We start from the raw sequence: 26617 nt of genomic DNA on the forward strand, positions 1-26617 counted from the left end.
GCCCCACGTATGCCTAGCGTACGTGGGCAATGCCCATGACCATCTCTAGCTAGCACGCTAATCGTACACTACGGTACACCCCGCGTACTAGCCTCAAGGACCAAAAACGTGATTGTTTAAATTACGAAGGTTTAAAATGAAATATAACCATTTTAAGTGTTACAATTCTCCCCCACTTGAATCAGACTTCGTCCTCGAATTCCACTACTCCAAATAGTTTCGGGTAGTGCTCCCACATCTCATCCTCCTACTCCTAAGTCCACACCGAACCCTTGCGGTGTTGCCATTGCACCTTCACCAACTCCACAACCTTGTTCCTCAAGGTTTTCGTCTTCCGGCCAAGAATTGCCACCGGTCTCTCGATATAATTCAGGCGGTCATCCAACTGAATATCCTCCAAGGGTACCACTGCGGAATCATCCACTAAGCACTTCTACAGCTGAGAGGCATGGAACGTGCTATGAATCAGACTGAGCTCATCCGGAAGTTCCAAGCGATATGCAATCCGGCCCACCTGACCCAAAACCCTGAAAGGATCAATATACCTGGGACCCATCTTGCCCCTTTTCTTGAATCGGATGACACCTTTCCAAGGTGACACCTTCTGGAGAACCATATCCCCCACCTCTTAATCTGATTGGCATCTGTCGGCATAACTCTTATACCTACTTCGAGCTATTTGGAGCCTACTCCGAACCTGCTGAATTAGGTCAGTGTACTTGAGTACCACCTCTGTATTCCCCACAGTCCGCTGACCGACCTTGCCCAAACAAACCGGGGTCCAACAATTCCTCTCGTAGAGCATCTCAAGAGGAAGTTGATTAATGTTGGTGTGATAATTGTTGGTATACGAAATTTTTTTCTAATGGAAGATAGCTATCCCAAATCCCAACGAAGTCCAAAACACATGCATGCAACATATCCTCTAGGGTTTGAATAGTCCACTCGGTCTAACCATCGATATGCGGATGGAATGTTGTGCTGAAATGGAGACGAATGCCCAACAAATCATGAAACCTCTTCCAAAACCTAGAAGTAAACCAGACATCTCTTTTAAAAACCACCGAAACCGGCACCCCATGACGTGCCACAACCTCCTTGATATAAACCTTAGTCAATTTCTCTACATAAATACTCTCCTTAATCAGAATAAAATGAACGGTCTTAGTTAACCGATCCACGATGACCCATATCGAATCCATATCACGCGCAGTCTGAGGTAACTTTATGATGAAATCCATAGTAATACCCTTCCATTTCCATACGGGAATCTCCAACGACTACATCTTGCCATGAGGTTGCTGATGCTCAGCCTTGACATTTCCTGCAAGTCAAGCACCGTTCCACATAACAAGCCCTATCCCGCTTTATGTAGGGACACTAATAACCAGGAAGAAGATCCCTATACATCTTCGTTGCCTTGGGATGAATGTGTTGGGTTATGAGCATTCTAACACTCCTATGTGTGCATGCAACCCTAAATACCTTCGATCTATGTTTTCTCTATTATACATGCAAATATGAACTTTCCAAGGTATTCATCCTAACTAGCATAATAACATTGATTCATATGAATATAACAAGTTAGAATTACATACCTCATTGATGTAGAATGTCTTCATGAAGCTTGAGTGCCTAGTGCCCCAAGTCTGACACCTCAAATGGTTCACACAACACCAAATACATTTGGAATAGATTAGAGAGAAATCCACACTTCATAAAATCGGCTAGCCCTTTCTATCATCTCATAGTGGCCGATTTTTCCCAAGAGTATAATCTTTATATAGTGTCATAATTAGGGTAAACCCTAATTGTCATGGCTTTCCATTTCCTTGGATCCATGGGTTCAAATACACCATGGAGCATCCATAGATCATCCTATGGGTTTTATCCCAACTTGATAATCCATGGAGTCTTAGCCCACTATACAAGTATGGACGATTTACACAATCAACCCATATATCTAATTAGTCTTCTTTTGATCATTTAATTAATCCTAGATTATTTCTTGATCATTACTAATTAAATAATCTTATTAATATATTAGAACTTATAATATATTAATAAACCTTAAGTATTATTTCTCTCATTTTAGTCTATCCAAATACATGATGCCATGCAACCCAAATGGACCATGCCATGTCGGGTCAAGTCTTACCAATTATAGTTATGGACTTAGACATTAATCCAACAGTCTCCCACTTCGATAAGTCTAAAAATATGTTTGCAAATATGACTACAAGAACCGGCTGGCAATCGTAGCTCTCAAAAGCTTCTATCGAACTTTGACCTTGCCGATGATCTCTGACCTTTGTCAATGACTTGTCCATTAGATGAGGGATCATATATTCCTCCACTTTAGATATCGTATGGACTGAGACATGGATTATAATCATTCTCTCTATCCATTTGTTGTTTCCCGATTTTCGATTTATGATGACTGACTAATTGAACAAATCAAATCAGTCCATGCCCGGCCGAGCACTTACATTTTTCATCACCAAATCATCGAGGGGTCCACATATATCGCTTTTATACCGAAGGTAAAAGGAATGGATAAACTTCGACTCATACGGTTTGTTCTACTACTTGTTGAATGATACACAAAGGCACGTTTTATAACATCGAGTTACCGATGCGCTTTCGTGCAATCAATGTATAACCAACTCATGGTAACAACTCATATCTCTAGGTTTGAAGAATATAAGATATTATCGTCTCATGATCACTCGTGATAAAATCCATGAAGTGATTCCAATGAGCGCGGGTTGAATCCAATACTCAAAACTTATAAGCACTTACGAGTGTTGTAGCACCGCCTTGTCCAACATCTAGGACCTTTACAAGCCCAACCCATGACAGTCTTGATTCATATATACTTCCAACATATGACCGACTGTGGATGGTTTGAATAACTTAGCCAATCAGGAAGAACGACCTAGTTATTCTGGAAGTCAAAACATGCAAAATGAAACACAATAATAATAGAATCTAATATGGTATCAAAACCTATGAATATAAATAAAACACCTTTTATTTATCATCATATGATTACACATTATTCATTGTATACTGTTTCAACTATCAACTTTATTCTTGAATGAAAACAATACTTGTCCCATGCTCCAAGCATGTACACTATGTTTGCTAAACACTAGTCATGCCATACACCAAGCATGCATACTATGTTTGTCTATGATCATTACTTTGCGAAATAGATCAATTGTACATAAATCCAATGATTCTCATTTCACAGTCCCAAATCCTTACTGCAAATGCAAGACTTCCAAATTCATGCCATTTACTGAAATCTTTTAGATTCTAAACTTATATGCATTGATCCTCTTGTAATGATTATGCACAAAGTAAGAAAGACTTGACAACAAACATTATAGAGCATTCCAAAGGATATCAACTCCTTGGAAACATCCTTCTTGCATTAAGTTTCCTAATCTTACATAGATTGAATAATTTCTAACTTTGAAACACTTCCCTATTCCATTTTGACTACTACTTCTGAACAAGAGTTGCCTCCTTCCAGATTATGTCAATATGGTCCTTCCAGAACTAACACTATACTTCCAACTGTCCCTGAGCAACCAATCTTTGGTAAACCTTAAATTGTCCTCGACAATTGCTTAATCACTTTAGTCATATCCAATTCTAGACCTTTTCCCTTCTTGATGCCCCACGCATTTGGAAAATTTTAGAAAGGATGAATATAGCACATGTAATCGATCCTATATCCGAAGCATATGGGACATGATTCATGATGTCTCACATAAAGACTAAAACAGTCTTTTGCTATAACATTTCCATTTCTATTTTCCAAGTTCTCATAACTCAGATTATGAAAATGGATGTCGTAATCATAATCGAATTGTAGAACGCAAATAATGGACCCATATACAGAATTTCCTTATGTTGAGCCATGCCAACATGAAATTCATATATATATATATATATATATATATATATATATATATATATATATATCCTTGACTAAATACGATTCAAACCTCAATCTAAGCTTTTAGATTTGAGATGAAGTATTATTTCCTCTCCCTTTATTATAGCAAAACAACTCTTTCCCAATTGAAACCTTTTGTTTTCTATAATTAACATTGCTAACTTGAAACCTTTATCATAATTATCATGCTCCCACTAACATGATGATTATTAGCATAACACTTATGCTCCCATTAGCTTTGACATGTACTCAGAAATCAGCTGGACTTCTAGAAATCAATACTTTATTGACTTTCTTACCAAAGTTTAGATTTCTGATACTAGATTGCTTTGATAAAACTTTATCAATAACATACACCTTATCTTAGATAGCTTACAGGTGTGTCTAAAAAATTTTAAGAACTATGAAAAGGGATGCTATAATCATAGTCTCGATTGTTTAGACCTTTGCCACTTCTCACAAGTCCATGTTAGTGTGTCGGTTAATCACACATGCTCCACTAACGACTTTGAGAATGCAAATATCACAATTGCTATTTAGCTAAAATCTACTTAGTGAAAGTGTTTCCTCACCATCATTTTCATGAATCAGAGAGAAACCTTATGACACTTAGATTTAATGGTGTATGTGTTCTTATCCATGTGAATTGTCAAAACCATAGTCACAAGACAAGGATAATGACAAATCCAAACTCATATGGACTGAACTCAATCTATAAATTCTTGCCACCTGGCAACTTAAGGGCCTCCCATTTCTTCCAAGTTGATATGCAACAAATTGAGAACTCTAAGAACTCATATTCAAAGCCAACTTTAACTGGAATGGGCACAGAATATGTCAACACGATAGGTTATAAACCTCAAGTCGTGTGTTACTGAAGAACTTCAGGTTTTATTCTTGATTAGTTCTTGAGACTTTCAAGACCTTTAAGACTCCCACTGTCCTCTTGACATATAGGACTTTCTTGTCAGATATTCAAGAGATAGTGTGGATTTTAATCAAGACAAACACTTTGTCACACCCCAAAAACAGAACGGCAGAAACGTTCGCGGGCGGAGGGCGTAACGTTAAGTATCACGAGATATGTATATGGTATTTGAAAGAGCTGATCCCCAGCACGAGCACCTGTCTAATAGTCCCCAGCACGAGCACCTGTCTAATAGTCTCCTGAGAATACAAGTTATTTGAAAGAGTTGATCAGCAATTAAGATGGTGAGTTCATAAGATTTTAGTGATGTGAGTATGCTGTAAAGTGTTGTTGAAATTGTGTAAGTAAAAGTATTGTACGTTGTAACTTCTGTTTTGAAAAGTTTGCCTGTTCCTCTAGAAAATCCTATATTTCCTACCTTAATGGAAGTTAAGTAAAATGACATTAAAAGCCTTTCTATGCGTACTAAGTGGGTACAAGTTATATATACTCAAAGTAAATAAACAATCGATTGTGCGCATCTGCCCTAAACTCACAACCCAACGGGGAACAGTAAGTAGGGCGGATAACACACATTCCATTGGTTATTAGATCGTTGTCATATATAACCTTGGTGTATTCACATGTTACTCATGGAGTTATTTGTAATGGTTCCTTTATATCTAATGAAGAGTTCTTTTAAGAAAACCGATATTTCTTATATTAAAATAATGACTACGGTGATTACTTTTATTATAGCTTTGTTTATACTGCTATATATAATCTGATACCGGGTAGATATTTAATTAGGGGAATCTGCCCTAAGCCCACAATCCAACGAGAACAGGACGTTGGGGGAAAACACACATTTAACTATCTATCGGATATTAGTTCTATATATAAACATGATGTATAAACTAAGGTATTATAGAGTTGACTCACTTAAAGTCTTTTAAAACTGTACTGCTTAATAAAATGGATTAAGCCCTTTCTAGGAAATCTCTAGTTTTGTCTATCAAAAACACTGACTTTGATAAGTAAGTTCTGTACTAGAAAAACCGTGCTTTGACTTTGTGTCTTATAACCTGATCCATACTTGGTACCCTTATGATGACTTAATGTATACTATGCATAAATATATATATATAGATTTGGGTAGATAATAGATTGTGGGAAGTCAGTTCAAGACCCCAATCCAACGGGAACAAGCAATGAGGCGGAAAACACACATCCTATTAGCTGTCGGAATCTATTAGCATATATGTATCCTATAGCGTATACATTAAGGAATCATAAGATTAGCATTATGGTCCTAACTTTTAAAAGTAGCCTTCTACCAAGACTCGATTGTTTGAAAGTAGTCTTGTACCAAGACTCTACTGTTATGAAAGCAGTCTTCTACCAAGACTCTACTGTTATCAAAGCAGTCTTCTACCAAGACTCTACTGTTCCCTTGTCAACTGAAAAGTACATTCTCCCTAGTTTATAACCTATCTCGATTAGAGAATAGATCAACCTTCAAGTGTTACCGAAACTTTATGAAAGTAATGGGAGAAATGAGTACCCTGATGTCGTTTATACTGACATACGGAGGCACTAACAACCTAAAAACATATGTGTTTTATTAAGGTCATAATGTGATAAGAAATTCCCATACTAAACGTTCTCCCTACGAGAGATTCTGGGAATCAAGGTTGACTTTCGCAACGAGTTGCTAGGCCACGTTATCCACATTAAAGTTATGTGATCACGTATACTCAATATAACTACCACAATGCGTTGTGATTCATTGGTATAGTTAGATCCTGAAATTGTTCCATGCTATAGCACCTTATTATGTTCTGTTTTGTTTTGTTTTGTTTTGTTTTGTTCTGTTCTGTTTTGTTTTGTTTTGTTCTGTTCTGTGTGTGCTTCATTGTACTAGAAGTAATGAATGGCATTCTCTTAAACTATACCTATAATAGCTTACTAATGCTCTACTGGACTATTACTGAAAAGACTCATTTATCTAACAGGTTATGCTTATACTTTAAAAATGGAGTTTTGTATAACTATAAAGTAACATAACCTTTAAAAGAGTTTTGAAATGTTTTAACAACTTATAAATAACATAAGTAACATTTTAAAAGATGTTTATAACAAACATTTACACAATTATCATTGTGTTCAACTTGTATTCCCCCCTTAAAACAATTACAATAGTTAAAAGATTCATTACGGGGTATGAACTCACCTGATGTGGGTGATTCAAACGGGTATGCGTGTAAGGATGAGAAGTTCCACGAATGAAGTTCCGAGACACAATAAGTCCTAAATGACATATAAGGACACATATTGACATGAATATAGTGTTTACAACAAGTATATGAAAGGAAACACCTTTCGGGACTAGGAAACACCTTAACCAAGTGTTGGAATCATATGTGATTCAACATAGGAAGGTATAAAGGCACTTATATAAGTTTACTACCATGAGTTCACGGCCCAAGGGAGTTTGCGGCGGTAAACTCATGGTTACTCATGGGTTAGTGCAAGTTTGAAATCTAGGGGGTGATTTAAGGACATTAGGTCTACCCTAGGAGGAGAAAGACCACTTCTTTTGGCACTTTTGAGGGTCCTAAAGGTCATAAATATGCATTCTAAATTCATGCATAAGCCCTTGGAAGTGTTTGTGGCATCAAAACACCCCTAACTTGAGTTTTCGGCCCATAGACCATTTGGTCATGTGTTTGTGGCCGTAAACACTTGTGGGTGTTGGTATTATGGTTGTTTTGTGTCTTAGACACATCAAGGTAAAAAGCTATGCTAGTCTCTTGGCTTAAGGGTGACACTTAGGGCATTTTGACACCCTAAAATGGAGTTTACGGCCCAAGAACTTCCTTGGCCGTGAACTCACTTCTTGCCTTGTTTCTTAATGTTTTGGGGGTCTAAAACAAGTAATGGTAGTCCCTAGGTTTAGTCCCAAGGCTTGGAGGGACATTGGGCACACTTTGGCCCTTATAAGGAGTTTACTCTCCAAGATGTTCTTGGGCGGTAAACTCCCAAATCTTGTTGTTTTGGCTTGATTTTCATGTTATAAAGGCATATAACACATTTATATACACTCTAGGTTGAAGTATTCACAGTTGGGGGTGATCGGGTGAAGATCCTTGAGAGAGAAAATCAACTTTTCTCTAACTAGAAATGTAACAAATGAATCCAAAATGGCTAAATTTTCTTTATATAGCCTTGAGGGTTTTTGGTTTGAATACCATTTTTGGACTGTCATATTCCAAACTCTTGAAAGTTTGGGCACTTATTGCAACATATTAAACCCTAGTGTATCCTCTCTCCTGATATCCTCTGGAGCACTAACCTTAAAACACTCAAACTTATCCCAAAAGTTTGATAGTTAGTTGATATAGATTTGACTTCAATTGTAGTGGATGGTTTTATCGAATGGAAAATTTTGGGTTGTCACACACTTCACACAATTGGCCTTAGTTGGTCTTTGGTTTTATCCAAAACATCACAACTTACCAATTTCAAAAGTACAAGAGTAAAAAACTTTTACTCTTACATTTGACAAGTTTTTTAAACCTTCTTTAAGACATGTCACTCAAGTTACAATCTTGGAGTATGACTCTAAGAAATGTTTTGGAATGAAATATGACTCATCTTCTTGATTTAACCACTTCGACAATTCATAACTCCTCTTCTTAGCTACCAGAATGTACTTAGAGGATGAATTGTGATAAGGTCTCTTAATCATTAAGATGATTATATAACATGATACTAAAGTACTCTCCCATCTTTTCATATTTGAGAAAATTTTATCCTTCTGTATAAGTTCATTCTTCTCTTTCGTTCTATCATACATCGAAAATTTTCCAATGTATCATAATTACACTTAATCATGTAAGTATAACCATATTTACTAAACTTTAGTAAATAATGACGAATAGTCTTGACGATCTTTTGTGGTGGACTTAATCAGTGCACAAGAATGTGTACTCGATCCCTTAGTCCGTTACTTGACTCACACATCCATGTGAACAAGTAGTTAGTCTTAATTATTCCAATGCTTGAAAGTTCTCATTCATCATGTTATACAACTTGCATAATTCCAAGTTTTGTTCCAATTGAAACTTGGGTGATGAGAATCTTTCCTTATTTGGTAAATTTAGACACTATCACAAATGAAAGAATCAAATTCATATTTCCACTCTTGCTCTTAATGGAATCTTATAAGCAACACAAATTTTCACAAATGCCATTGTAAGGATATTTTAAAATAAATAAAATTAAAATTTTTCCTTTTATTTTAAAAACTTTGCGGAAAAACTATCCTTACAGTGCAAAAGCACATGAAAACTTTGTTGTTATCTATTCCTAAGCAATATATCATAACTCCTAAGAAGTAGCTCAAGAATCCGATCTTCAAACTATGCGATAGAAATCCATTTACGCGATCAGCATATTCTTTCTTTAAGTTCCTTCACTTTTCTTTGATTCTTAAAACATCAACATGTGACCTAGTCACATCATGTATCAAGAATCTCAAAATAGAAACTTAGCAGAGTTAGATAGTGGACTTTACCTGAAGTAGAGTCAAACTTATTGACTTTAACATCCTTAGGTAAAATTTGGTAGCTTCGCAACCAATGCCCCTTTCTTTGGCAATGGACCCTTGATAATGGGACTATCTCAGAATTATCCTCTCTCTTTACCATTTGGTCAACCGATTTGACTATGGCCGATCTCTTTCCATTGGGTAGAGAGAGCTTTACTTGATATCCAATGTCATCATTGTCAATTTCCATAAAGTTTTAGGAAGTTGATCATAGCAAATAGATAAGATCGTTAAGGTTCTTGTCATAGTTTGTTTCATAGGAGTCCCAAAGGAACTTACTATGTGACTTAGAAAGTAGTTGAGCCACCAACTTTCTCAAGACTTTGACACCCAACTCTCCCGGCTTGTCAATATGTGACTACATCTCCAAGATGTGATCACAAGTAGACCTTTACTTGCTAGTAGGGCTTGAGTGACCTTAGACATTTCAAGAACTTGTGGGTTAGGGAGAATAATTGGAGAAGGTGAATGAAGTATGATTTCCATGGGACATCATCTTCATTTTAGGAAAACTTGTTTCAAGAGATTTGGAAGATCATAAATGTCTAAACCAGACATCTTTTTGGGAGATATTCAAGATAGTTGATTTAAAGTCCTTAATATGACACCCAATATGAAATATTAAGGCTAGGACCCAATAAACTATTTTATAACTTAGAAGAGGAATGCCGTAATCCAAGCTATAAAATATTTGAAGGTAGGTGAATGACGATTCACCAATTTCCACCAAGATAAACGAAATGTATTATTAGGTTTTAATTGGATTTGAAACTCCTAGATCTTTTGAGATTTATTGAACTGTTCAATGGCATGTTTCAATCTCGAGTGTGCCATTTAGATTTTGTGACTGAGATGCCGAGGATCACATAACAAGGTGTGAATAACCATGCAAATATACTTGGTACCCTTAAGTGATTACCCTTTAATCGATGTGTCGGTTAACCACACACGCTCCATCGATACTATGATAAACATTAAGTTACCCTTTGCCTACCTTGTTAAATACAAGTTAGTGTGCCGGTTAACCACCCACGCTCCACCAACCGACATAAACAAAGTGCAAAGTGTAATTTCATGGATTAGCACCTTATTCACTTTTTTTCTAAGTAACTAAGATTTGGTTTTTATAAAAGGTTTAGTTACTTAGTATTTATCATCAATACTTTTAATGAAATGAGAATTATAGTCCTTGTCCCACCCGTTCGGCTAACGACCCTCCACCAGTCAAGGAAGCGGTGGGTGAGAGTGGACACCCATTAAACTGCCATTTTATAGGCAGTAACCTTATACCCCCCCTATAAACCGGCTTTGTGAATGAGGCCTACTAACGGTAAGACTGACTTTACTCTTATACATATATAAATATTATTAACTTATAATATTATAAAGTATAAGGGTTGGATTTTAACTTTTAAAATTCTAAGGGTTAACTTGGAATTAAAGTAATCATAAAAGAAAACTTTTCAAATTCCAAAACTTGAGGGCAAGTTTTGAAACTATTCAAAACTAATTAATTTCGTAACTTATGTGTTTAAAGTAGTTTTAATTAAAAGACTCTTCAAGTTCCATGACTTGAGGACATGTTATGGAAGACTTTAAACTAATAAAAGAATGTAACTTTTCTTTATTTTTTTTAACTTATGGAATTAATTAGGTTACACATTTTATTACTTAATGAAGTGACTCTTGAACCTCTATAACTTAAGGACAAGGCTCTTCATTTTTGTAACCATTGCCAACTTTTATGAGTTTTATGAAACTTAAATGTGACTTTTCATATAACTTGAGGACAAGTTACAAAAAATACATTTAAGAATCAACTCTTAGATTAATTTGGATTGAAAACAACAATTTCACACAACTTTCTATTAATCTAAGAAACTCATAAGAACATGATAATTCAAATCAAACTTTTTCATGTAATTAGCCTAATCACTAAACTAATATAAAACATGAATCTATTGACAATTATCTTTGAAACTAGATTAGCATGAACATTACCACATCAAAAACAAGTTTATAAGTCCAAAAACATCTTAGAGTAATGTTCCTAGTCCAATTCCAGCCAAAACAATCGAATATATGTCGTTTGGGGGTCCAACTCGTCGAGTGCACGAACCAACTCGGCGAGTTGGATGCTTTTTGCCTTTGACTCGGTGAGTCTGCTGAGCAGACAACATAAAAACTCGATTTTTCAACTAATTTGCAAGTATAACAAGAAAACCAGCCTAGGCTCTGATACCACTATTGGGTTATGAGCATTCTAACACTCCTAAGTGTACATGCAACCCTAAATACCTTGGACCTATGTTTCTATTATACATGCAAATACGAACTTTCCAAGGTATTCATCCTAACTAGCATAATAACATTGATTCATATGAATATAACAAGTTAGAATTACATACCTCTTTGATGTAGAATGTCTTCATGAAGCTTGAGTTCCTAGTGCCCCAAGTGTGACACCTCAAATGGTTCACACAACACCAAATACATTTGGAATAGATTACAGAAAAATCCACACTTCATAAAATCAGCTCGCCCTTTCTATCATCTCATAGTGGCCGATTTTTCCCAAGATTATGATCTTTATATAGTGTCATAATTAGGGTAAACCCTAATTGTCATGGCTTTCCATTTCCTTGGATCCATGGGTTCAAATACACCATGGCGCATCCATGGAGCATCCTATGGGTTTTAGCCCAACTTGATAATCCATGGAGTCTTAGCCCACTATACAAGTATGGACGATTTACACATTCAACCCATATATTTATTTAGTCTTCTTTTGATCACTTAATTAATCCTAGATTAACTATTGATCAATACTAATTATAGTTATGGACTTAGACATTAATCCAACAGAATGGAGAACCTAGACTTGTACTCCTCTTCCATCAGAACCTAACACTCATCACCCCAATATGGAACCAAAATATGCTCACTCTTCCGGTGCTCTTCCATCATAGCCACGACACGAGACTCATGAATCCGCTCCACAAGTGGAGTAATCACGATCATCCTCAAAAGCTGCTTGCTGCTCAGGCCCCCAACAAAAAGTAACCGTCTTCTTTGTCAACCGAGTCAAAGGAAGAGTTATCTTGGAGAAATCGTGGATAAACCTCCGATAATAACCCGCGAGACCAAGGAAACCCCGAATCTCAGATGGAGACCTCGGAACCTCCCATTGCATCATGGCCTCGACCTTGGCCGGATCAACCATAATACCATTTTGGTTGACAAGATGCCCCAGAAACTGCACCTCGCGCAATCAGAACTCACACATGGAGAACTTTGCCAAAAGTCTCTCCCTCCTCAACGTCTCCAGCACTTCTCTCAAGTGCTAATTATGCTGCTCCTAAGTCTTGGAATAGAACAAGATATCATCAATGAATACAATCACAGACCAATCCACCATCGACCTGCACATGCAGTTCATGAGATCCATGACGCGGCTGGAGCATTGGTGAGCCTATAAGGCATCACCATGAAATCATAATGGCCATAAAGAGTCTGGAAAGCTGTCTTCTGCACATCCTCTTCTCTAGCCCTCATCTGATGATAACCTTGTCGCAAATTAATCTTGGAAAACCAAGATGCATCCTGAAGTTGGTCAAAAAGACCATCAATCCTCGGGAGTGGATAATGGTTCTTCACTGTTACGTTATTCAGCTCCTAGTAGTCAATGCACATACGATGAGAACCATCTTTCTTCTTCACATACAAAATCGGTGCGCCCCATGGTGAACTGCTCGGTCGAATGAATCTCTTGTTTAACAGCTCCTGCAGTTGTGTTGACAACTCCTGCATCTCGGGAGGAGCCAACCAATATGGTGCCTTGGCTATCGGAGCCGCACCTGGAACCAAATCAATCCTGAGGTCGACCTGCTTCTCCAGAGGCACCCCAGGCAAATCCTCTGGAAACACATCGGGATAATCCCATACAGTCGACAAATCATCTACGATCGCCTTACCCTTATATCGGGTATCCATAACATAAGCAACAAATCTACACAACCCTGCTGAACGTAACGTCGTCCAACTCTGAGCTCTCTCTCCATGAACCACTAACTCTCCCCAATTAGGGTTCGAATCCAGACTAACTGCTGCTTACAATCGATCACCACCCCATTAGGGCTCAACTAATCCATACCTATAATAACCTTGTTCCCACGCAAAGGGATGGAAACCAAATCAATCGAGTACTCCTCGTTGAACAACTGAAGAGCACAACCCCGATGAACCCTTGCAACCCGAACATATCTATCATCCGCGATCTCAAAATACAATGGACAATCCGACTCCCCTAGAGCTCCAATAAACCTCTTGCTAAGCGCAAGCGATACAAATTAATGGGTAGCCCCCGATTCAAACAACATCATAGCAGAAATATTGTTCATGATCAATGATCCTAAAATAAAACACATAAATATGAATAGACAAATAAATATAAATACAGAGATAAGGAGAAGATACATACTCGTCACCACTTTGGGAGCTCCACGAGCCTACTCGACTATCAACCGAAAAGCTCTGCTCTTCACTACAGGTGTATCTACCCGGCCCTGGCGGGCGTCAGTAATCCGAAGAGTTGTAGGAGCGGGTGCTAAGACCGGTCCTGCTGCAACCAAACTCGGACAATGGGCCTTCTTGTGGCCCATCTGATTGCAATGAAAGCAAATCAGATTCGATATCGGGGTAGTGGTGGTGGTAGCAATGCAATCACTGATAATATGACTTGTCCGGCCGCACTTGAAGCAACCCTAACCACCAACCATGCATGCTCCCTTGTGGATCTTGCCGTATTTGCCACAGCGGATCCAACACTGCTGGCTTCTCATCCTAGATTCATATAACTTGGGCCTCTTTCTCAAACCTTCAACACTCGACACATAATTTGGCTTATTCTTCTTCTCCATCTCGTGATCAATCTCCTTATCCTAGCCCTTACAATCATATCCTCCAGCGTCTTGCAGCTGGACCAGCTCATAAACTGCCGAATATCGCTCCTCAACATCTCGTGATACCTCGACTTCTTCATCTCCTCGTCCACCACATACTGCGGAACCAAAAGTGCCCTCTACCAAAACATCGTAGTGATCACACCCACTGTCTCGGTAGTCTGGCAGAAATCCTGAAACTCTCGTGCGAACTGTTGCCCCTTGATCACCGGTGCAAAATCATCCCTAAACCTAGTCACGAAACCCTCCCATGTCATCATATCAACAACCTGGTCACCAAGTATGTGTCCCACCTCCTCCCACAAATCGCATGCCCTGTCTTTCACAAGATAGGAAGCAAGTATGACCATTTCCCCCTCGGGGCTATTGTTGGTGCGACATTAGCAACATCCACTAACCACCTCCTGCACCCTATTGGGTCCTTCTCCCCATGATAGTCCGAAGCTCCACATGCCCGGAACTCCCTGAAACTCAAGGAACGCATTCCCACCAAGGCCATCGTCTCAGAATGAAATGAACTCAATCGTTCATCCAAAATCTCTAGAATGCCCTCCTTGACTGTACCAAAGATCATAGGAGTCTGCTCAAGAATGCAACCCGTAATCTCAGACGAGATGAACTCCCTAGTCTGATTATCCACATGTGCAGCTCTAGAACCTGAGCTTGAGACCTCCCCAACACTAGAACTGCCAAAAGGTCTGCCCTGCAGAGTCACCATACTGAAAATAGACCATATAAATCATCAGAATATATCGAAGGATCACAAAATCTACAAGCTTCCCGGTTTCATCGCAATTTTCCTTGAATCGAGTACGGATCCTCTACTTACAGTAGTACGGGCCCATACTACCTTCCACATCTATCCGTACTTTCCTCAAGGATTGCCTTGAATCTGCCAAGTCACCCTATATCCATACAATTAACCCTCATCAAGATAAGGCTCCCAACACTAGATCTCATCCTAGGTTTTCCTAGGGCAAACTCCGCACCACTCTCCGCCATCAGTTGCAGAAGGAAATCCTGCTAACTTCCTCTAACTAGCTTTCGAATACAATTACATATAACCAAAAGTAGATAATTCTTCAAATGAGAGGTCTCACACAACAACTGTTGGACTCAAACAAGAGCTGTACAATAGGGTTAAAATCTAAACTTATAAAATTATTTAATCCTAATAATATGTAACTTAGCATATTCGCTTACTAGTTAGCTGAAGCTAGTGAGAACTCCTGAAAGCACAAAGCAAGAAACATTCAAGCATCAAGTAATAAAACCAAGCATCAACTAATCAGGCCATCCTATCACTGACTTATCAATACTAGCATGCAAGTCTACAAGCTCATACATTAAGCATACAAAGGCATCTCTCCTAGCATTCTATCATGCAAATATTGAGCATATCCTTAGCCCTAACTAGCATACAATTCACAGATTCACAAATCAAATCATATCGGATAACATGTATGGGTATTTTTAGAAAATTAATTGAGCTTGGTCAATTGCATGCATTACACCCTTTCTTGTCTTACAAAACGTTGTTTCTTAAAAAAATACATTTCTTTTTTAAAAACTTTACCAAATCCTCAGTTTGAGTATAGACACACCCGAGAGTATTGATGGGTTTTAGCCATAAGAACTTTCCTATGTGCGCATGCAAAACCCTAATGCTTGGATCTAGGTTTTCTAATTAAACATGCTTTAAATCCAAGACTTCTAATGACTAATTAGGTATAAGAACAATACAAAATCAGATCTAGAAGTTTACCTTTGAATGTCTTGTTTGATCTTGTTGTCTTGGAGCTCTAGAGTCACAATTGTCACTCCTCTAATGGCTTACAAACACCAACTAACAAAGAAGATGATTTGAGAGAGTGGTTGGGAAAAAATCAGCCAGAGGTACTTTACATTAGAAGAGATGTCGAGGTCACATGCCATAAGGGTCTATTTATACTTGTAGACTCCTAGGGTTTCACCCTTAAACCCTAGTTGGATAATCCTTACCCAAAGCAATCCAAATCCTTACCAAAGATAAGCCTTGGATGAATTTGAGGCTATCCCAAGCCCTAGAATTCGTCCATCCTCTATCCATGGAGGATTTACAGTCTAAAGTGTAACTATCAACCAATTGACAGTTTATACCCTCTTATTTAATTAATCTCTTTAAGTCACCAAATTAATACTAATTAATCTATGATTTATATTAATCAAATAACAATATTATTATTCCTTATATTATTCTCATAATATATTAATAATATCTATTCTCTCATAATAAATCATCCTATCAAGTTGCTATGGTGAAGGCAACCCAAAAGGACCATGCACAATCGGGTCAAATACTTGCCTAATATAGTTGCAGCCTTAGACACTATTCCAATAGTCTCCCACTTGGATAAGTCTAGTAACTATATTCACAAGTACAATCCGATTCGCAATCGTAGCTCTCAAAGACGCTGTCAAACTCTGATCTAATCAATCTTGTCCTTTAGATAAGGGATCGTACAGTCCTCTGTTAGATATCATGCTGACAATTCTGTGGAATGATTAGTCAAGCATTTAGGTTTCTCGATCTCTGATTTATTTGACATAGAACTTAATCAAACACATCAATTCAGTTCTGACCGGGCCCGGCACATAAGTCACTACTAGAAAAAAGACCTTTAATGACGCGCTTTTTACGACACGCGATAATTAACGATACGCAAAAGGACGTGCCTTTAAAATAGTGTCACCTCTCTAAAAAAGTTAAGGATTTAAGTCACGCTTTATTGCGTGCCCTTAATTTAGTGTCTCAAGAAAAAAAAATTAAAAACACGGAGGGCGCTTTATCTTAAACGCGCGTCGTCTGTACCTGTCGCTTTATAATTTAAATGAAACGCGCTTTTAGTATACAAGGGGGGAAATGAAATCCCCAAAATTTTGAAAACCCGCCTTTTTTTTTGCCATCTTCTATCTATCTTTCATCTTCAACCTAACAAGGACGAGCATTGCACTCTTGATTTCCCTAACTCTTTCTCATTTTCTGATTCAAACTTGAAAGAATCGAAAAAAATCTATCAATTTTGAAGCCTAAAGAATCACAACCCCCTATCAATTTTGAAAAAAAATCTATCAATTTTGAACACAGACCTACCCACAATGTTTTTCACCGAAAGTCACTTTTGTCTCCACACCCTTGAGATCTCTCCATCGCTTCCCGGAGGAAATCTCAGGTTGTTTTCAGCTTTGGGATTTTTCGATTTCATCATTTTCCCCAATTTTCAGCTCCCGATTCTTCCCTTCTTGTTCTAATCTTACCCTTCGATTCCACCCCACCCTCCTAATCTCACTGATTCCTTCATTTTCAATGGGATCTCTTTCTTTGTGAGTTTTCTTTTCACGTCACAACAGTTGATCACCGAAGAAGCAATTTTCCAAATCTTTTTGTTGTTAATCAAAATTGCGTGTATGGCGATCAGATTCACTGTTTCTTACTCCGGCTACGTGGCCCAAAACCTAGCCACCGCCTCCGGAAAATCCAATACATGCCGAATTTTTCACGAGGTTTTTTCTCGTCCTCGTATATTCCAGAATCCCAACCGAGATCCCGTCGCCGGGTACGGTCCGGCAGCAACGACGGGTTCAACGTGTTCGGTTTCGGCGTATGCCACTCTCGCATGTAATTTTCTTGGGGTTGAGACCTCCTCCAAACCTTCTCCCCTCGTTGGATTGATCTCGTTGGTAAAGTCAACGCCTACCGGTGGTGGCATTGGTGGTGGTTCTGGGGTTTTTGGGATTTCGCCGTTGAAGCCGTCTTCCATGATTCCGTTCTTCCAAGGGTCGAAGTGGCTCCCATGTAACGAAGTCCAATCAGACTACTACTGATTGCGGGAAAACCTGCAATGTTGCAAGTACCAAAATCATCGTTGAGAGGAACAATTGGTTTTCAAAACTATTAAGTGTTTGCTCCGATGATGCTAAGGCCGCCTTCACCGCTTTGAGTGTCAGTATCTTATTCCGATCACAGTTGGCTGAACCAAGATCCATCCCCTCTGCATCCATGAGCCCTACCCTTGATGTGGGTGATCGCATAATGGCCGAAAAGGTATAATCCCAATTCTAACCTTATTACACACTATATGAATGATGGTTGCCAATTTTGCCATTTTGGCTTTTCAATTCACATAGTGATTATATGCAAGATTTTGAGTTTTTTCCTGTTATTGATTTAGGTTTCATACATCTTTCGGAAGCCAGAAGTTTCAGATATTGTGATCTTCAAGGCTCCTCCCATTCTTCAGGTGCGATTTCACTTCTTGATTATAAGTATCTTTGATTAGTTCTGTGTTTTGTTGTTTGCTCATTGTCTTGTATCAATAATCTTGTAGGAATTTGGCTACAGTTCTGGTGATGTATTTATAAAAAGAATTGTAGCAAAGGCTGGAGATTGGGTTGAGGTAAGATTATGATTTATGATTAACCTCCTTTTTTCAAGAGAATTATCTACAACATTTATCTTTCCAAGATGTTAAATTCGTTCCATATTTTAGGAAGTTGATCCTAAAGGCTGGAGATTCTGGTGATGTTTGCTCCTTTTTTCTGAGGAAGTTGATCCTAAATTACATTTTTACCCCTGGCATCTTCTCAAGTCATTGGAAAATTACCACATTTTACATGTCATATTTTAATTAACATGATATACTGTTAATCTGCTATATAATGTTTTAATGCAGTTTTGAAACTTTATGGATCATGGATCTGTCATCTGGTATCATTCAAGAAGTGGTCAAAGGTTTGACTTCTATTGTCTACATATTCTTTTGATGTTTCTAGGTTAATTATGATATTATTTAATAATATTTTTTATGGTGTGAAGGATCTTCAAAGATTATAGATATCTGTGGACAGTTGATAAAGGAGAAATCATCCCTCGTAAAAGAAATACTGCCTAGTCAGTAGCTGCCACAAAATAATTTCTCGGTGGAGGGTATTTCACGTGCGGGTCTGCTTTATTCTGTGGTAACTTTTCAGGACAATATCGTAATTTGTGACACAGGTAAAATTAAATATTTTCCTTTTTTTTAATTGATGAACTACAATATCCTCTAAGAAACAAGAGTGTTTAGATGGAATGCTAGGATTGCCATACTGGTTGTTGCCCCTTATAAAATCAGCTTATGATATGAGCTCTGTTTTTCACATGGTCTAGGACCACTAATTGCTTAGGATGGTAACTAGGTTGTCTTTTCACGCCCTCCTTTGATACACCATAAAGGCATGAAGATTCTCTCTCTCTCTATCTATCCCTCTCTCTCTCCAAATTCTAAAACAAACAACAACAGGTAAATAGATGCCAACATTTTGTTTAAAATTCTGTGAACATTGAAAAAAAACGAGGTCGATAGTGCCTTTTTCATGAGATTGTCAAAAGTTGAATAAAATAAAAAAATAAACAAGGGTAATATTGTAATAGGGAGGGTCTTAATACATAAAGTGACCAACCTCTCACTTAGCATGACAAGTCATTTTGATTTTATTAAGTAAAAAAGAAACAACCTTATCAATCTACATGCATTTAGTCATGTACTGCTGTCCTACAATTTGTCATCATAGAAGAAGACCCTGCTGTCCCACAAGGGTAATATTGTAATAGGGCTGCTTTATATGTCATCATAGAAGACCCTGCTGTCCCATAATTTGTAACAATTTGTATTATCATTATTTGATTTTAATAATAATTTGTTTTGTTTTATTGTTGAGGTTATAGACTGATAGTCTTACTTTTCATGTCATTATTATTTATTTCTTTTTTTGTTTGCAGTTTCTTGCAGAAACTTTGGATGTTGTTCAAGACATTGATTGGGTCATTTCTCTTGGAAATGCTTTTGCAAAGCAGTATGAGCTTTATACATATGATGATGAGCATTCTGCACTACTTCACAGGTATGAACTCATTATCATTATCATTACATTTTTTTAATTAAATTATCTTATTGAGAGTATTCTTCTCCTACAAATGTCTTGGTATACTTCTTCAGAAAGTTGATAACATGACTTATGTTTGTGATTAAATCGTCTGGATGTACAAACAAGCAAATAATCTAGATTTCAAGTATTCCAACACCTTGATAATTATTACATTGCTATGTTTCACATATAACCCTATTTTCTAATATTGTTTTGGTTGAACATGTTATTCCTCAAATTTTAACAGATTCTTGAATTGTGACTCACCCCTGCAGCTTTCTGAATGCAGGCTTATTTTGGTGCTGGATTAAGTGGAGTTCTGGCTTGGTGTGTGCGAGTGGGAAGGAACCAACCCAATGCCCCCGGAGTTCCGGCACCTTCCATCTTTACTTCATATGTATCCAGGTTAATCTACTCGTATTTATTCATGTATCAAAGTGTGTATTCCAATATCAGGTATCATGATTTGTGTATTTATAAAATTTTAAAATAGGGTCTTGTTCAATGCTTTAGCTGTGTTTGCTCTAAGGGAGATCAACTTATCAAAAGTAAGTTACTGTTTCACTCTTTTATTTAATATTTTTGTGATTGAATGAAAGTCTTAATGAAAGTAATTGACAACCCTTTCTCTGTAAATGATGTTGTGATTGTCGGAGAGGTGTTGTGTTTTTCTCTGTTGCTAGGTAACCTTCTCAACAACAACATTTTACTTAAGCAGGTGAGTAATCAAGATTAAGGGAGACTTGTAATCATGTTTGACATTCCTTTCCAGTAATAAACAGAGTTGTATGATTATTGGTTAGTTTTATAGGAATGTATAACCCATGTTAGCAATGTATTATTTTTGTTTAACATTTGAATGATTCTTTGTATGACATTACAATCGTGTTCGCGGCAGTGAAGTAGGAGCTCATCCGGTTTGGGATGTCTGCTGAGGTTGCGGAAGGAATTCCGCAGGTGTAGAGCCCAGAGGCTTGGAAAGGATGCGGGGGGAGAGTCCTGGACTCTCAGTATGATTCTGTTCAGGGTATTGGTTATGTATTAGTAGTTCATCCTGGGGGAGGTTTGAGGGTGTCATCAGTGTGTCGGGTTTTCCAAACCTGAGGATGCTGGAGCTAGTTCAACATGTGTATGTGTTTGTAAGAGGAGGACTCGTGGAGTGCCCTGAGATAGAGAATGGGTTTCCGTCGTCATGGAATGGATGGAGTGGGATTCGGATCGGGGATCCGATGGTTCATGATTTTCTAGTCTTTATGAGTCGAGTGATGGTTGTGATTTGAAGCAGTGTTGCATTATGGGTAATTCTCAGGGGTTAAGCGAAGATATCAGAGGGTGAATCCGGTGCCCTATTTGAGACGGTGGTCAGGACACCGTGAGGGAAGGAAAGTGTATTCAAGTTCGTTTGGGTATGCCTTGTGGGACCTGGTCTGGTTGAGGCCAGGTGGAGCATTGTGGGAGTATCCTTGGAGTTGAGCTGCTATAGGCTTCGAGGGCGAAGCCAAATATAAGTGGGGGAGAATTGTAACATCCCGAAATAGCGAGAGTAGAGTTGAAGGGCCAAAAGTGTTAATTGGGAAAGAGTGACTCGGCGAGTCCATGGATGGACTCAGCGAGTAGAGTCGCGGCTTGACCGCGTGTTAAGTAGCCGACTCGGCGAGTCGATGAGATGGACTCGGCGAGTAGGCGCTGGGTGGAGAAAACCCTAATTCTCGGGGTTGAGCCCTATATAAGGAACACTATGTTCCTTCCCCAGCCTCTTTACTCCCCTCTTGAGTTCTAGAAACCCTAAATCGCAGAGGAGCTCCATTGTTGAGTGGATTGAAGCTTGGAGAAGTAATCTTTGAAGGAATTTGTGGAATTGAAGGCTTGGGGCAAGGGGCTTTGCTTGGAATCAACTTCATTGCAGTTGGGGGCGTCCATTGGAGGTAATATCTCGTTCTTGGTCTGATTGTATGTTGTTTCTTCATTTGGGGTTGTGGGATCTTGCCTATGGATGTAATTGGAAGTCTAGAGGGTAGATCTGAGGTTGCTACCTCAGATCTGGAGAAGAGGAGAATCAGAGAGCATGAAAGTCCCTGTGTTGGAATGTTTAGTGAAGCTTGCAAGTCCCAAACCCTAGTTATAAGTGATTAAGGCCTAGATCTCTTGGGATTCACGTAAAGTTTGCCACTTTATGTGATGGATGAGTTGTATAAGCTTAGATCTATGTTTTGGATCATTTGCATGGCCTGGAATGCTTCTGAATGGATTCAGATCGGTGGTACTTGGCGAGTCACATGGGTGAACTCGACGAGTTGCTTGAAGATGAGCTGGGACTCGACGAGTTGGAAGAACAACTCGGCGAGTCGGATGAAGATAGCCTTGAACTCGGCGAGTTGTATGAACAACTCGGCGAGTAGGTTGATGATAGCCTTGGACTCGACGAGTCTGTTCTTGGACTCGGCGAGTCTTGTCGAAGAGTTCCGATATTCTCTGGTCGAGTCGAGAATCGGTGAGTCAAGGGATGACTCGGTGAGTCGTGTGCGAGTGGACTCTGAGTTGGTGGACTCGGCGAGTCTCGGGGTGACTCGGCGAGTTAGGTCGCGGATGGAGTGAAGTCTGAGTGTGGAAACTCGGCGAGTCATAGGGTTGACTCGGCGAGTAGGGTCAGTCAGGAGTTGACTTTGACCTTGTCTTTGTCCAAGGGTTGACCAATGTGTCCAGGGGCATTTTGGCAATTATTGTTTGTTGTTTTGAGTTCAACGCATTGGTGGTTGACCAGTGGTGGAGATCGTATCAGTGATAGGAGTAGCTTGGATTATCTGTTAAGTCGACAGTTTCGAGGTGAGTTATCCTCACTATATCAACGGGGTCTAAGGCACCAATGCCGGCCCTTATCGGATTGAGATCCGGGTAGTTGTTTTTATGTTACTGCTTTATCATGTTTGCATCCTGTGAGTTAGGATGGTATATGCTAGAGACCTGATTGAGATTGGTATCCAGAGAGATAGGGAGATGCTATGTTAGTGACCTGTTAGGTCGGTATCCTGGTTAGGATAGTGGCATGTTATGTGATCTGTTGATCTGCTTGTTATCTGTGAATTGTTAGATGATTGTATCTATATGTGCACATGGATGTTGGACTGGAGTTGGGTTGAGGCGGGTCCTGCTGTGTGCAGTAGGCCAAGATACCCAGGGCGGACCGGTTGTCCCGTAGGCCCAGCGAGCGGTCCGGATAGGCTGTAGGTCCTGGTAGGGGCGGACCAGACGTGCCGAAGGCTCGGAGAGTGGACCAGACAGACTGAAGGCCCGATGCGGGCGGACCAGTCATAATGTAGACTCAGAGAGTGGACCAGGTGGATTGAAGGCCCGGAAACGGGCGGAACAATCACACTGCAGACTCGATGTATGCGGATTGACTCAGAGGGTGGACCAGGTGGACTGTTGGCCGGTGCGGCGGACCAGTCACACAGTAGACCCGGAGAGCATGGCTGTTCTGTGATCAGATATGTTATGGCATGTTATGCGTGTATGGTTTTGTGGTTGGTATTTTGGGGGTATCTCACTAAGCTTTCGGGCTTACAGTTGTGGTTTCATGTTTTTCAGGTTCTTCAGGAGATCGTGGCAAGGCGAAGGCGTGATCGTACTGCTCCTCATACTTTTGTGGTGTTATGATTCTGGGAATACGATAAATATTTTGTATTGAAAACCTTTTTGTAAAGAATTATTGGAATTGAGATGTTTTGAAAAATTTAAAATTGGTTGTGTTTTTCGGCCGTTACACACAAATAGTATCCAAGGTCTGTCACACATGTTAATGGGTCAATGAGGCCCAAGAAACATATAAATAGTATACAGGACCTATCAAACATATAAATGGGCCAATAAGACCTAATAACCTAGAAAATGATCAAATTAATATGTTTGTTAGTTTATCGTTACTTTTGGTTCGAGTATTCACTAAAATAGCATAAAAGCCCACTTTTTTGTAAAAATGACGTTCTTGGCCCAATAAGCCAAAAATTTACAATTAAGGCCCAATTTTTGTAAGAATAACACTTTAGTCTCCATTTTGTTCAAAACTTGTGTTGATGAATAGTTTATGGTAAAAATAACATTTTAAACCCATTTTTGTCAAAAATATCATCTTTGGCTTGATTTTTGTGAAAACACACATTTTTTTTGTTTTGTGCTTTTCTGACCTAGTTGTTGGTAAATTCGTAGAAAAATCATCGTAAGTCGAAATTTGGATTTGTAAATTCTGGAAGTTTGGAAATTTTGTCTACTTTGTTAAAATTTGTTCTAATAATTTTTGATGCCCTCAAACTAGTGTGAAATTACTCACCTTCATAGGTTGGTCCAAAATTATTTCAAATATGATAGGTAGTTTTGTAAAATTCGCCAAAAATTGTAGAAAAATCGTATCAAAATGTGAGAGTATTAATTTTAAAGGCATGAACCAGAAATTTGAGCATGTAAAACAGTTTTGAAAAATATTATCATTAAGGTGGTCAAAACAGGTCAAGATTGGACCAAAACGTTTCTGTCAAGGGCTGAATTTTGAGTTTAGTTTATTGATCTTTGAGCACAACACTCACTTTTGATATTTTAAGTGTATAAATCCCAGATCTACTAGTTTACATGTATTGTATGTGATAACACATACTTTTCTCAAGGTTTTCATGAAGATCCAAGTGATAAACTTCATGTTCTTAACATATTCTTAGATTTATGAAGTAAACAACACATAATCACCAAATGGTTCAAGAAAACACAGATAATCATGCATACACACATAGATCTACACAACACAACTTGTATTCTCCCCCAAAACAAAGTAAAAATGGAAAATAGGGGTATGAACTCACCTTGCTTGTTGATTTCGGTTTTAGTGAAGAAAAGAGGAACTTTTCGACTCTTGCAAGCTTCCCTTGAGTAGATCTCGAGTTCTATGAAGTTCTAGGGTATGGATCATGAAATGATGTGGGTTAAGAGGAGATTTAAGTTCTAACTTGGATTTAAAACTATGGAGTATAACTAAAACTTACCAAATGTGATGAACTTTATTGAAGAAACTCTTAGAACACAAACAACCCACATGATTTTTTTTAGGATAACAGAGCGTCTTCAAGATGATTTTTGAGAGTGTTAGTAAAAATATGAAGGTGGTGGTGTGGGTTTGTAATTCTCGGCCCTAGTTAAAAGAGAAGGATGAGATAAGATCAAAAGGGTTAATGCATGATGGTTAAGGAGGATTTTGCTTTTTTACATGTGAGTTCCTTTGCTTAGATTACCACTATGCAATGATGAGGTGTCAAGATCTCACATTATCTTTTTTTTAAATATGGCTGAGAATTGGGTTTGTAAAGAGGAAATGAACTGATTTGGGCCTATTCTTGGTTTTGTTCGAAAATATGAAGCCCATTAAGAAGGTTTTCGGCCCAAATTGTAAGAGAAATGGATTTATGGTCCTTTAGGGTTAGTTTAAATCAATTATAGCCCAATAAGGCCCATCAGGGTAACATGTACCATTTTTAATTCCACATGGCCCAATATGTTATGTTTTATGAGTGTGGGTCCACTTAGAGTCCTATTAAGAGTTCTAAGCCCAAAAGAATCAAGTTGAAAGATTATTGGCCCGTTAGGTCCAATAAGGAAATCCTGGTCCAAAATGGACTTAGGTTGGAATTTCTAGGGTTTCCAAACCCTAATTTGATCTTTGTAGTGTTTTGCATGAAGTTTGGGATCTATAATTGGATTTTGATGAAAGTTTGTTGTCATTGGATAACATCATGTCCATTATCAGGTTAAGGTTACAATTTGTTGTCATTGATATTGTTTACAAAAGGATAGAATTTCCTAGACAAATTTGCTAGTTGTGACATCATCCCCCCGTTAGAGGGAATTTTGTCCCGAAATTCTTTCGAAAGATAAGTTCATGAATGAGAGAATAGGTGAGGGTACTTCTGCTTCATCTGGTCTTTGCATTCCCATGTGAATTCCGGTTCATGCTTGGCGTTCCATAGAACCTTCATAATCGGATTGCGACCCTGCTTTGTACTCTTTTCTTCCCTACCCAAAATCTCGATTGGTTCTTCGACGAACAGGACATTCTCGTTTATCTCGATCTATTCCAAAGGAATGAAAAGAGTTTTGTCTGATAGGCACTTTTTCAAAGTTGAGACATGGAACACAGGGTGTACTGTAACGTCCCAAAAATACGAGCCAAAAATTTCGTTTTT

The 26617-nt window shown here is 38.5% G+C and overlaps 1 pseudogene across 1 annotated transcript; it reads left to right on the forward strand.

Moving 5' to 3' along the window:
* Positions 1–17739: 17739 nt before the first annotated feature.
* On the forward strand, positions 17740–18898 carry LOC145076151 (putative thylakoidal processing peptidase 2, chloroplastic pseudogene; annotated as a pseudogene). Its single transcript, XR_013692611.1, has 3 exons — positions 17740–18534; positions 18662–18730; positions 18818–18898. The product of XR_013692611.1 is annotated as a putative thylakoidal processing peptidase 2, chloroplastic pseudogene (transcript).
* The last annotated feature ends 7719 nt before the right edge of the window (positions 18899–26617 follow it).

This window comes from Lactuca serriola, chromosome 9 (genome assembly GCF_051521515.1).
Source record: "Lactuca serriola cultivar US96UC23 chromosome 9, Lser_US96UC23_V15, whole genome shotgun sequence".
NCBI lineage: Eukaryota > Viridiplantae > Streptophyta > Magnoliopsida > Asterales > Asteraceae > Lactuca > Lactuca serriola.